Source organism: Rhodamnia argentea, chromosome 6, assembly GCF_020921035.1.
Source record: "Rhodamnia argentea isolate NSW1041297 chromosome 6, ASM2092103v1, whole genome shotgun sequence".
In the NCBI taxonomy this organism is placed as follows: domain Eukaryota; kingdom Viridiplantae; phylum Streptophyta; class Magnoliopsida; order Myrtales; family Myrtaceae; genus Rhodamnia; species Rhodamnia argentea.
In genome coordinates, this window is record NC_063155.1 from 18,581,666 (window position 1) to 18,596,250 (window position 14,585).

Here is a 14,585-nt window from a genome sequence, read left to right on the forward strand (position 1 = left end):
TCACCCGTGATCCAAGCGTTGGGTATTATCCAAATCGTTCCTTAATTATTCTAGGATCGGCCTATATTGGTCCAAAATATTCCCTCGACAATTTTCATGGCCAAAGAGTCAGTCCATGACCAAGTTCTTAGGTCTACGTACTTGATTTTCCTAACTAGCCATTCCCATTTGGTTAGTCTACTCGAGAGGGATCGGTTCCGAGTGAGATTCAACTGAAGTACATCGATGAGACTTTTCATTTATTCAAGGCTTCAAAACGAGCCAGATTACAGGATGTCACACGTCCCCTTCGAATTCCTCCATAATTGTTCCGGTTTGCATAATCAGCACGTTCTTCATTCGAAACTTCGATCTCCTCTTCTTTCGAACTCTCTGAATAAAGACGATTATCCCGCCTGCAAACAGGAATAGGCCTATCGACAGGGTTACCGCGAGCAAAATCTGCACCCGGCCTTCTGCCATGTCGCCGATTCCGATTCACATGAACGCCGAGACCCTCGAATCGATCTGCTATCTCGTCAAATCGCTCTTCGAAACGACGAAGGCCTTGATCAAATCGTTGATCTATGCGTTCCATTAAACGCTGCTCCAAACGTTGCAGCGCGTCGTCCCCAAGGATTGGGGCTCCGGTCTCTCGAACATCGTCACGAAGACCACCGCCGGTCGCCATAGGCTCTGATACCACCCGATGCGGCGTTCGGCGAATAACGCAAGAAAATCCTTGCTAAAGGAGAGTAATCTCGAAAATTCTGTGAATATTATTGATGATGTGCTTCAAAAAACGTGATAAACACCTTTTATAGGGTGTTATCCTAACCCTAGTCCAATTAGGAATCAAAATATCAAAAAAACGGAAAATTACAAAAGTGCTGCTGAAATAAAATTAAGCCCGAAAAATACTAAAAAAAAATAGGAAAACCCATCTAGACATTCTCGAACGGCCAAAATTCATCGTTAGTCACGGCCGAAGGCGGTGAATATTGATTAGGACGCCGTTTAGCTTCAGCCTGCCGAATTTGAGCTCAATCCGACGTCGTCGACCCGATCAGCTGGTTCTAACTGCAGCATCGTTTCGCCTTCCGATTAGATTTATGTCGATCCAATCGATCCAGAAACGTATTACTAATGACATCCGCATCAACATGGAAGCACGAGAGGCAACAAGAAGGCCAAGCAATCCGAGTGAAACGGTAAAACATTTCCCAAATAAGCATGATTGCAACGGTAATTGCAAGTCATGATCGCTTAATTGTCATTGAACATTCGAATTCGTATGCAAAGATAAGATCGTCCAATGCGTTCATTTTGCTTTTCGAGAATTCCAAGGACTCGACACTCTGTAGACTCGAAGATAGAAGAAGCCAATCCATCCGGGGAAAAATGTCGTCCTACCCAACTTGAACATGAAGGTAAGAAAAGAGATGAGCATCCATCTTTAAGATATCCCAACTTCAGGACAAAACAAAAAATTTAGTTGCTCCATAACCATAGTATAAGTAGTAGTATATAAATTGGAGAAACTTGGTAATTGGGGCAGACCACTCCCTGTGTTACTCCAGGATCTTCCTAAGATGTGACAGCAAATTGCAGTTGGGTGACATTGTTACTGTATAACAAAGAAAGCCAGGCCAAATAACTCACTCAATTATTAGCCTTCATAAAGGTTATCGCGTCCCCAAGATGATAAAGGTCCGTCACTAAATCTCTACATATGGAGTTTCTCTAGTACTAGCATTTTCATTCCAGACACTCTGTTTCATAGCGGGAAGAGTCTTTGACCTGAAAGATCGAACAAACCTTTGCAAAATCCACCAGAATAAAATGGTTATAATCCATCATTTCATGGTTTGATCCAGTCTGGTCCTATTTTGCTTTTGCAACAGGCGTTATAATAGTTGGCTGTTGGATTGATCAGTGAATTTTTGTTGGATTACTAAGAACTCTTTAAGATTTTGCACCCTAAATAACTTGTTTTTCCCTAGTTAGAAAAGAATGCTACTTTCTAATCCAATTAGAAAACAATTGATGGTCCATAGTGGTGCTTATGGAAAGAGCTATGAGGATGAAGCACCAAAAAAACTACCTGAATATAGCTAAAAAAAAAAAAACTACAGCAAAAGCAGAAGAGCAGGGTTCAAATCGGCATGGGCAATACTACTGTTGTGGTAAAAACACAGGGATATTAGAGTGGCATCACAAATTTGTACGAAATGTTCCTCCTAATTTCCACCAAAGTAAATCGGCAAGAATTAACATTCAAAAAGGAGTGGATCAGATAAATTCATTTTTCACTGAGCCTTACTCTTCTTGTCCAAGATAGTCAAACTCAGAAACAGCATAAAAAGAACGACTTTATATTTAGCGTCAAAATTTTCTACAAGAGTGCAATGGACCAAATCGTGTTACATCGAGTTAATTGATCACTTATCGTCAAATAACGAAGGCAGGCAAAGTGGTATTTATGTGTCTCCATGCTATAAGCTGCAGTAAAACAATTGATTAGCAGACAACTAAACTAACTTAAGTTATGATAACTTGCGTAGGATATTACTTGTCAATCCAAGTGGTAATAGTACTTGGGACTGTCAAGAGCTATGGACCTAATCTTGTGAACAATTGTCCCCTATTGGACATCCATATTGTTTCAAAAGCTGGAGTCAATGTCGACACTATGTTAAAATTGGAGAAATATACATATGAAGGTATGATCTTCATCAGAATGCTCATCCAAGAATCAAGGCAAATGTTTCGACAAACCCAAAACAAAATCTCCATCCGCTCTTGCCAAACAAACTGTCACTATTATCTATATGTAACCCGCAAAAGAACCAAGACTACATCCTGCATATGCTCAAAACAATGTCAAAGATGTCAATACATTCCTATTAGGAGTTGTGCACATAAAGGAGATCATGCTCAACGTCCTTCATCATCCTTGTCCGAGGGGAGTATTTTATCTAGTTTTGGTATGCTTAAGGCACTCTTGCAGAATATATTCATCTTGGGGCACTGCTTCACAGTACACCAATGATGGGAACTCAAAGGCGCAACTCGTGGGGGAGAAGCTCTCTGAGGCTTGGTAAACCATCAAGTATCGGGTCTTCCAGCTTGGGGAAAGAGATCTCCTTTAGTCCATTTCCATCGTTTGTTGTCACGTCTTCCATTGCACCGCAACCTGTTACCATTACTTTAGTAAGGCGCAACGACTCGTCACTTCTGAGCAAGTCGGCAAATGAACTAAACCCGAGCAATCCTCTATCTGTAATTCTGTCAAGCTCTCGAATGTAGTCGGAGATGGAAAATGTGATTAATAAACTGGGGCACCTCTGAACAAACAAAGATTCGATCTGTTCAAGGGTTTTAGTCATCAAGGAGCCATCTTTCCAGAGTTGTATCGGGGTAGATAGGTTATGCAGCCAAAGTCGCTTCAGATTTTCAAGAGCCTTCAGACTCACACCCCCTCCCAACCATGTCCAACCGTAGCTTTTGAAAATATCTCCTCAAAGGAACTATAGGTCACAACAAGATTTTCTAGATTAGGGAATCTTTAGAGAAGGAAGTTGGAGGGAAAACCGACATTTTCGTCATGGTGGCATCCCAAAAACACGTCTCTGAGATTGCCCAAGATGCAATGCTGCAGCATCACAACATTCTCCCTCGCGGAGCAATCCACTACTTGTGACATCCTGTAATCCGACTCGTTTTGAAGCCATGAATAAATGAAAAGTCTCATCGATGTACTTCAGTCGAATCTCACTCGGAATCGATCCCTCTCGAGTAGACTAACCAAATGGGAATGGCTAGCTAGGAAAATCAAGTACGTGGACCTAAGAACTTGGTCATGGACGGACTCTTTCGCCATGAAAATTGTCGAGGGAATATTTTGGACCAATATAGGCCGATCCTAGAATAATTAAGGAACGATTTGGATAATACCCAACATTTGGATCACGGGTGATTCCGTTCGACCTCGTGTGGGTTCCAAACGTTCCTGAATTATTTTCTAACGATCGTGTCCATCGGGACTAGTGATTGACCCTCGCAATTGATTGACAACCAAGGTCGCCATGGCTCGAGTAATTCTTAAACGTGATTTTAATCACGGGTGATACGCGTAACTCCTAAAAGCCGCCCGTTAGTTTGAGATAGGCTGAAAATTCTGTTGATCGAGATTGATCGCGAATCGAGCTTCGTAATTTGACGTCGGACCTTCAGGGGTTTCAATAAAGAAAATTTTGGACGTTTCCTCATCCTGTGTGAAATTCCTTCGCGGTTCGCCCCAAAGAAGTTCAGGAAAAGTATATTTGGACTGGATATGGGGAAGGACCTATTTGCCCTCGAAAAATACCCTATTTTTCACTTGGAACGAAGGGTATTTTGGTCATTTTCCCTTTTGGCCGAGATTGACTAGTCAATGAGGGGAGATAATTATTTTTTTTTTACTCTTGACTTTATGGGCATAATTAATTATTATTAACCTATATTAATTATTATATTGGCCTCTTCTTCTTCATTATCCAAGATCCCTCTCTCTCTCTAGCTCACTTTCTCTCTACCTCACGGTCCCTCTCCCTCTCCCTCACTTGGCCAAACACCCTCTCTCTCACCCTCCATTGCCGAAAATTCTTCAAGCCTTCTTTGGTGTCGCTTTGGAGTGCTTGGAGTCGCTAGAACGTCGCCGAGTCGCCGGCCGTGCAAGGACCGCCTGAATCGCCGCTCGATTCAAGCTTTTCCTCAACCGTTCAACGGAGGTTTTTGCGAGTTTTTGAGGTAGGATTGTTTCTAAACCTAAATTAGGTGGTTAGGTTGCTAAAAGACCATGAAATTGTGAATTTTTGATGAAGAAAATTGTTGGATTTGGGCTTGAGGAGGGGCTGGACGAAAATTGTAGAAATGGAGGTGAGATATGCTTGTTCTTGCAATGAATAGTAATTGCAAGAGGATATTTGTTTGGTCAAAGTTTGACCATGGTTACTCTACCAACCCTAGTTACTTTTTGTTCAACTATGGTTGCTTTATGCTATTTATTAATCATGGTTAGGTTAGTGTTTGACTCTAGTTAGTTTTTGAACCATGGTTAGTTTAAATATTAACTAGGGTTACTTTTATGTGACATAAAGTCGTTATGCCACGATGCTAATTAAATATGACATTGTTATAGTATAGTACTATGGTCGTGAATTAATTATATGTTAGAAAATTATTATTGTTCGGCCGTGATAAATTTCCACGTTAGTATAATTTTAATGGCGTGTGATTTATAAATTACTACGTTAGCGTAATATGATCGCATGACGTGGATTGGATACTATGGTAGTATTAACTGTTCGGGTAGTCTGGATTAATATTTGGATTAGTATGAATTAATCGAGTGATCCCGAATTATTAATTCTCTAACGTGAGTGAATCACGTGATCCCGATCTATTCTAAGAAAATGAGAGGGTCGTATTCAATCAAGTCGTTCGAGGCCAAAGTGAGCCGTATTCGCCCGATTGTCTGAGACCGAGGAAATGTGATTGTCGTATTCAATCAAGTCGTCCGAGGCCAAAGTGAGCCGTATTCGTCTGATTGTCTGAGACCGAGAAAGTAAGAAAGTCGTGTTCAATTAAGTCGTCCGAGACCAAAGTGAGTCGTGTTCGACTAATTGTCCAAGACTTGATCCGGTCATGTTCCTATGTGTCCGAGACCGAGATCTATGGGTCGTATTCCTATGTGTCCGAGACCCGGGTATATATATAGAGCCGTGTTCCATAAAGGTCCGAGGCTCAATGTTATGAACTTATTTGATGGCGGTGGAGTAACGTGGAATATTCTGGAGGAACGTGGAATATTTTTGGAGTAACGTGAAATATTCTGGAGGAACGTGGAATATTTTGGAGGAACGTGGAATATTCTGGAGTGACGTGGAATATTTCTGGAGTGACGTGGAATATTCTGGAGTGACGTGGAATATTTTTGGAGTAACGTAGAAATTTTTGGAGTAATGTGGATATTTATATTATGGTCTGATGTGTTAAAAATGGGTCTTGGAGCACGTAGAATATTTTATTGTCGGACCGAGGCGTGGAACGCCGAGATGGGAGTAACGTAGAATATTTGAGAAGGTGTGAGAATTTTCGGAGAAAGAATGGAATTTTTCTGGAATTTAATTGTGGAATTTTTGGGGTAAGAAAGAGGGATTGTCGGAAATTTTTCAATGAAAATGTGTCGGGAGGCACTAGCGACTTGATTTAGGGTAAGAGATTTTCCTACTGAGATTTTATGTCACCCCGTCGTGGGTTCGTTGTTTTTAGACCTTCCGCCGCAATGATCCGACCCGGAGATCGAGATGCCGGGAGAAGTTGTGGAGCCTTTGGATGCTGAGTAGCCGCTTGAGATAGCGAGGATGAGGCTTAGGATAGTTGGCCCCTCGGTTTTTGTGGAGTATTGTATTTTGGTTGTATAGTGGGCTTCGACCACGTGTCTTTTGTTATAGGTGGTCACGGGCTTGTACGGTGGCCCCCGAAGCCTTAGGTTTGATAGCTTGTAACAACTATGTATATATGTACATATGTGTGTATTTACCATCCCAAGTTATCGTAGTTTTGTTGGTTTTCTGTATGGGGATTGTTGTTGCTTCCGCATGTGTTGTTTAATTTTGTTGGCCTAAGGATCCTGGAGAACCGTACGCAAGCGAGGCCAGGTGGGATGTCGACGGTTCGTAAGGTTCGAGTCGTGACATCCCCGTTCAGAGTGGTATCAGAGCCAGGTTAGCTCGATCCAAGTTTGGAAGAGTTATGGAGTGACAAGGAGCGATGACTTTGGGATGGTTAGGCAGAGAGACCTTAGGTGTCTACGCGAGCTAATCGCGTTATGCGGGGCATTTGAAAATGCGCCCGTGATTTGCTTGATTGATTGTTTTCGTGCTGAATTTTGGTGTTGTTTGTTGAATCGTTTACTAGAAACGATTATTAGCTTTGAGCTAATTGCTATGTTAAGCAGTGTGAGACCGCTAGACCGAGTAGATGGTTTAGGTCTCTAATTCCTTGGTGAAATGATTTTGGTTCAGGTGTTGCGAAGAAAGTTGATAGAAATGGAAAATCAAGGTAGAGGTTCCAGAGGAAATTCTAGAGGAGCATCTAGAGGAGGTTCTAGGGGAGCCTCTAGTTCGAGAACTACGATTAGGGAAGATCCGAGAGTAGATGGAGTCCTTATGGCTCTTGAAGAGATAGGAAATCTCATGGGTAGGCAAACTCGAGAACGAGCCGCCGCTATTGCCCAAGCCGCCGAGGCTGCTATTGCTGCTGCTGCTGCCCATGGGGGCAATGTTAATCGGGGGAATGATAATGGGAATAGACAGATGCATCGGTTGGTAGAGCAGTTCTTGAAGTTGAAACCGGCGAAGTTTCTTGGGAAAGGTGACCCGTAAGCTGCACCTCGTTGGATAGAAGATCTGGAGAAGGCATTTGAGGTGTTTGGTTGCACCGAAGAGGAGAAAGTGACGCTGGCGATATATCGGTTGCGGGACACGGCTAGTGATTGGTGGAAGGCCACCAGGGGAAGAGTTTTCCCGGAGGGTACAGCATCGAATTGGACTATCTTCACCGAAGTCTTCAATGGGAAATACTTTTTCGAGACTGCTCGGGAGCAGAAGATGTTAGAATTTCAGCAGCTCCGCAGGAACCATATGACGGTAGATCAGTATGAGGCTGAATTCTCGAGACTGTCAAAGTATGCTCCTAGAATGGTAGAGAATCTGCTGGATAGAGCGAGGAGGTTTCGGGACGGATTGAGGCCGGAGCTTCGCGATCAGCTGATCCTACCGAATCCGAGGGATTATGATGAGCTATATGAGCGGGGTCCGATGGTGGAGCGAGACATGAAAGAGAGAGCTGCCGCATCTGGATCGCGGTTCATGCCGGTCGGGGACAACCGCCGGTTTGGCAAGAGGCCAATGATGGGAAATAGGCGTTTTGTCCCTCCCGGTCGAAGAGATAATGGGAAACCGATGTATCGGTCCAATCGGAATCGCCGATTTTGTGGCGGGAGGCACGGGAATGGACCTTGCCCGAGTAGGACGGGGGCGTGCTTCAAATGTGGAAAATTTGATCATCATGTAAGGAGTTGCCCGGAGCTAGCCCCAGAACAGCGATTTCAGCCCCAAAGACCCCAGGCGAGGCCTCGGATTAGAGCCGCTCCACAGAATAACCGAAACGGACCGCCGGCGCAAGGGAGAGTGTATGCGGTGGCGCGCAATGAGGCGGAGAATGCGCCCGGCGTGATCACAGGTACGGTCTCCTTATGTGATCATGCTGCATATGCTTTATTTGATTCTGGAGCATCCCATTCATTTGTATCTGCTCAATTTGTGGAGTTAGCTGGGATTGAGTTAAAACCGCTAGAAGTAATGTTGCACATAACTACACCCTTAAAGGATAAAGTATTGGTTACCTTAGGGTGTGCTGGATGTAAGATAGTCATTGGCGGTAGAGAAGAATTAATAGGCCTAGTAGTTTTGACTATGCATGATTATGATGTGATAATTGGGATGGATTGGCTGGGAAAGCAAAGAGCTGTTTTTTGTCGTGGTAGCGGGGTGATCCAATTCAACCCGATTGGTCATCCTAGATTTGAGTTTGTGGGAAGTCGAGGAGGAATCTCGATTCCCTCGATCTCGTCACTGGAAGTGACTAAGTTGTTAAATGAAGGATGCCAAGGATATTTGGCTGCGGTAGTGAATTCGTCGATTGAAGGACCGAAGCTAGAGGATATAGCCGTGGTGCGCGATTATCCCGATGTCTTTCCTCAAGAATTGTCGGGATTGCCACCTGAAAGAGAAGTAGAATTTGTGATCGAGTTAGCACCGGGGACAGAACTAATTTCCAATGCACCCTACAGAATATCCCTCTCAGAGTTGAAGGAATTGAAGGTTCAAATGCAAGAATTGCTGGATAAAGGATTTATCCGCCCCAGCGCATCGCCTTGGGGAGCGCCGGTGTTGTTTGTAAGGAAAAAGGATGGGTCATTGCGATTATGCATTGACTACCGGCGATTGAACCAAGTGACTATTAAGAACAAGTATCCATTGCCAAGGATAGATGACTTGTTCGATCAACCGCAAGGCGCTTCAGTATTTTCTAAGATCGATTTGAGGACAGGCTACCACCAGTTGAGAATCAAGAAAGAGGACATACCGAAGACCGCTTTCCGTACCGGATATGCGCATTATGAGTTCACAGTCATGCCTTTTGGATTGACCAATGCCCCGGCTGCCTTTATGGATATGATGCATCGGGTGTTCAGAGAATTCTTGGATCGGTTTGTCATCGTGTTTATCGATGATATTCTGGTGTACTCGAGGAGTTTGGAGGAACATGAACATCATCTGAGCATCATTCTGCGGACCTTAAGAGAACACGCTCTTTATGCCAAATTTAGCAAGTGTGAATTTTGGCTCGACCAGGTAGCGTTCCTTGGACATATCGTCTCGGGTAATGGAATCTCGGTAGATCCGGCGAAAATTGAGACCGTGCTGAATTGGCCAAGACCGACGTCCGTCACGGAGATTCGGAGTTTTCTAGGCTTGGCAGGGTATTATCGTCGATTCGTGGAAAAATTTTCTTCGATAGCTATTCTGATGACGCAACTAACGAAGAAGGAAACTCGCTTCGAATGGACAGATAAATGTGAGAGGAGTTTCCAAGAACTGAAGCATAGGTTGACGACGGCACCGGTTCCGACGATACCATCGGGTCCTGGAGGATTTGAAATTTATAGCGATGCTTCGCTAAAGGGACTTGGATGTGTATTAATGCAACATGGCGGGGTGGTCGCGTATGCGTCGCGACGATTGAGGCCTCATGAGCAGAACTATCCAACGCATGATCCGGAACTGGCGGCAATTGTTTTTGCATTGAAGATATAGAGGCATTATCTGTGGGGAGAAAAGTTTCAGATTTATATGGATCATCAGAGTTTAAAGTATTTGTTCTCCCGTAAAGAGCTAAATATGAGGCAGCGCCGTTGGATGGAGTTATTGAAAGACTATGATTGTGATATTTTATATCACCCTGGAAAAGCGAATAAAGTAGCGGATGCTCCGAGTTGGAAGTCGAGCATGGCGCATTTGATGGTGAAAGAATGGACCTTATTGGAAGAGTTGAGAGATTCAGAGTTTAAGTTGGAAGTTTGCAATCTCTCAAGTCTACCGGCAACTCTGAGAATTGAGCCGTAGATTCGGGCAAAGATTAAGGCGTTGCAGTCATTGGATCCTAACATTAAGAAAATTTTAGAGATGGATGCCACCAAGAGGAAACCCGAGTTTCAAGTGGCCGAGGACGGAATCTTGAAATTCCGTGGACGTCTGTGTGTCCCTAATGATGAGGAGCTCAAGGAAAAGATTTTGTCAGAAGCTCATCGGAGTAGTTATAGTGTGCATCCGGGCAGTACTAAAATGTATTCGAATCTGCGCCAACATTACTGGTGGAATGGAATGAAAGTCGACGTGGCCAAGCATGTGGCTAAGTGTTTGACGTGCTAGCAAGTGAAGGCACAGCATTGTAAGCCTGGAGGACTACTTCGACCGTTAGAGATTCCCGAGTGGAAATGGGAACACGTTACCATGGACTTCGTTATGGGATTACCGAGGAGCCAAAGAGGGCATGATTCAATTTGGGTAATAGTCGACAGATTGACTAAGTCGGCACATTTCCTGGCAGTGCGAAAGGATTTTGCAATGGAAAGGTATGTTGAGTTGTATATGCGCCAAATAGTTCGCCCGCATGGAGTGCCAGTAACCATTACATCGGATAGAGACCCCAAATTTACTGCAACTTTCTCGGAAAAGTCTTCGAACGTGATGGGAACTCAAGTGCGGTTTAGCACCGCCTATCACCCTCGGACAGACGGACAGTCAAAAAGAACAATTCAGACTCTTGAAGATATGTTGAGAGCATGCATGATATATTTTAAAGGGGGTTGGGAGGAACAGCTGCATTTAGTAGAGTTTGCCTACAACAATAGCTTCCAGCAGAGTATTGGAATGACACCATTTGAAGCGTTGTACGGCAGAGCTTGTAGAACTCCAGTTTGTTGGGATGAAGTTGGTGAGAGAAGCATAACGGGACCAGAACTGGTTCAGCAATCCGTTGAGGCAGTGAAAGTGATCAGAGAAAGGCTAAAGACTTCCCAGAGTCGTCGGAAGAGTTATGCGGATAGACGACGTAGACCGTTGGAATTCCAGGTGGGAGATCATGTCTTCCTTAAGGTGTCGCCAATGCGTGGCTTATCTCGGTTTGGGAAGAAGGGAAAATTAAGTCCGAGGTACGTAGGTCCATTTGAAATCCTGGAACGGATTGGGACGTTGGCTTATCGACTTGCCTTGCTGCCAAACTTGTCCCAAGTCCATAATGTTTTCCACGTGTCTATGTTGAGGAAGTATGAGCCGGACCCAACCCATATACTGAATCATGAAGTCGTGGAAGTGGATGAAAGAGTATCCTACGTGGAGAGGCCGGTGCGAATAGAAGACAGAAAGGAACAAGTTCTGAGGAACAAGACAATTCCACTGGTGAAGGTCATATGGGAACATCATGGAATGGAAGGGGCAACCTGGGAAAATGAAGAAACGATGAGGCAACTGCACCCCCACTTGTTTGAATAGATAAGTTTTGTTGCAAATTTCGAGGACGAAATTTTTGTAAGGGGGGAAGAATTGTGACATCCCGTAATCCGGCTCGTTTTGAAGCCTTGAATAAATGAAAAGTCTCATCGATGTACTTCAGTTGAATCTCGCTCGGAACCGATCCCTCTCGAGTAGACTAACCAAATGGGAATGGCTAGCTAGGAAAATTAAGTACTTGGACCTAAGAACTTGGTCATGGACTGACTCTTTCGCCATGAAAATTGTCGAGGGAATATTTTGGATCAATATAGGCCGATCCTAGAATAATTAAGGAACGATTTGGATAATACCCAACATTTGGATCACGGGTGATTCCGTTCGACCTCGTGTGGGTTCCAAACGTTCCTGAATTATTTTCTAACGATCGTGTCCATCGGGACTAGTGATTGACCCTCGCAATTGATTGACAACCAAGGTCGCCATGGCTCGAGTAATTCTTAAACGTGATTTTAATCACGGGTCGATACGCGTAACTCCTAAAAGTCGCCCGTTAGTTTGAGATACGCTGAAAATTCTGTTGATCGAGATTGATCGCGAATCGAGCTTCGGAATTTGACGTCGGACCTTCAGGGGTTTCAATAAATAAAATTTTGGACGTTTTCTCATCCTGTGTGTAATTCCTTCGCGGTTCGCCCCAAAGAGGTTCAGGAAAAGTACATTTGGACTGGATATGGGGAAGGACCCATTTGCCCTCGAAAAATACCCTATTTTTCACTTGGAACGAAGGGTATTTTGGTCATTTCCCCTTTTGGCCGAGATTGACTAGTCAATGAGGGGAGATAATTATTTTTTTTTTACTCTTGACTTTATGGGCATAATTAATTATTATTAACCTATATTAATTATTATATTGGCCTCTTCTTCTTCATTATCCAAGATCCCTCTCTCTCTCTAGCTCACTTTCTCTCTACCTCACTATCCCTCTCCCTCTCCCTCACTTGGCCAAACACCCTCTCTCTCACCCTCCATTGCCGAAAATTCTTCAAGCCTTCTTTGGTGTCGCTTTGGAGTGCTTGGAGTCTCTAGAACGTCGCCGAGTCGCCGGCCGTGCAAGGACCGCCGGAATCGCCGCTCGATTCAAGCTTTTCCTCAACCGTTCAATGGAGGTTTTTGCGAGTTTTTGAGGTAGGATTGTTTCTAAACCTAAATTAGGTGGGTAGGTTGCTAAAAGACCATGAAATTGTGAATTTTTGATGAAGAAAATTGTTGGATTTGGGCTTGAGGAGGGGCTGAACGAAAATTGCAGAAATGGAGGTGAGATATGCTTGTTCTTGCAATGAATAGTAATTGCAAGAGGATATTTGTTTGGTCAAAGTTTGACCATGGTTACTCTACCAACCCTAGTTACTTTTTGTTCAACTATGGTTGCTTTATGCTATTTATTAATCATGGTTAGGTTAGTGTTTGACTCTAGTTAGTTTTTGAACCATGATTAGTTTAAATATTAACTAGGGTTACTTTTATGTGACATAAAGTCGTTATGCCACGATGCTAATTAAATGTGACATTGTTATAGTATAGTACTACGGTCGTGAATTAATTATATGTTAGAAAATTATTATTGTTCGGCCGTGATAAATTTCCACGTTAGTATAATTTTAATGGCGCGTGATTTATAAATTACTACGTTAGCGTAATATGGTCGCATGACGTGGATTGGATACTATGGTAGTATTAACTAATCGGGTAGTCTGGATTAATATTTGGATTAGTGTGAATTAATCGGGTGATCCCGAATTATTAATTCTCTAACGTGAGTGAATCACGTGATCCCGATCTATTCTAAGAAAATGAGAGGGTCGTATTCAATCAAGTCGTCTGAGGCCAAAGTGAGCCGTATTCGCCCGATTGTCCGAGACCGAGGAAATGTGATTGTCGTATTCAATCAAGTTGTCTGAGGCCAAAGTGAGCCGTATTCTTCTGATTGTCCGAGACCGAGAAAGTAAGAAAGTCGTGTTCAATTAAGTCGTCCGAGACCAAAGTGAGTCGTGTTCGACTAATTGTCCGAGACTTGATCCGGTCGTGGTCCTATGTGTCCGAGACCGAGATCCGTGGGTCGTATTCCTATGTGTCCGAGACCCTGGTATATATATAGAGTCGTGTTCCATAAAGGTCCGAGGCTCAATGTTATGAACTTATTTGATGGCGGTGGAGCAACGTGGAATATTTTTGGGGTAACGTGAAATATTCCGGAGGAACGTGGAATATTCTGGAGTGACGTGGAATATTTCTGGAGTAACGTGGAATATTCTGGAGTGACGTGGAATATTTTTGGAGTAACGTAGAAATTTTTGGAGTAATGTAGATATTTATATTATGGCCTGATGTGTTAAAAATGGGTCTTGGAGCATGTAGAATATTTTATTGTCGGACCGAGGCATGGAACGCCGAGATGGGAGTAACGTAGAATATTTGAGAAGGTGTGTGAATTTTCGGAGAAAGAATGGAATTTTTCTGAAATTTAATTGTGGAATTTTTGGGGTAAGAAAGAGAGATTGTCGGAAATTTTTCAATGAAAATGTGTCGGGAGGCACTAGCGACCTGATTTAGGGTTAGAGATTTTCCTACTGAGATTTTATCTCACTCCGTCGTGGGTTCGTTGTTTTCAGACCCTCCGCCGCAATGATCCGACCCGGAGATCGAGATGCCGGGAGAAGTTGTGGAGCCTTTGGATGCTGAGTAGCCGCTTGAGATAGCGAGGATAAGGCTTAGGATAGTCGGCCCCTCGGTTTTTGTGGAGTGTTGTATTTTGGTTGTATAGTGGGCTTCAACCACGTGTCTTTTGTTATAGGTGGTCACGGGCTTGTACGGTGGCCCCTGAAGCCTTAGGTTTGACAGCTTGTAACAACTATGTATATATGTACATATGTGTGTATTTACCATCCCAAGTTATCGTAGTTTTGTTGGTTTTCTGTATGGGGA

The 14,585-nt window shown here is 43.5% G+C and overlaps 1 protein-coding gene across 1 annotated transcript in view; it reads right to left on the reverse strand.

The window, feature by feature from the left end:
- LOC115751677 (protein BONZAI 3-like) overlaps window positions 1–14,585 on the reverse strand; it is a 1,030,407-nt gene that overhangs the window by 221,704 nt on the left and 794,118 nt on the right. The window lies entirely within an intron of this gene.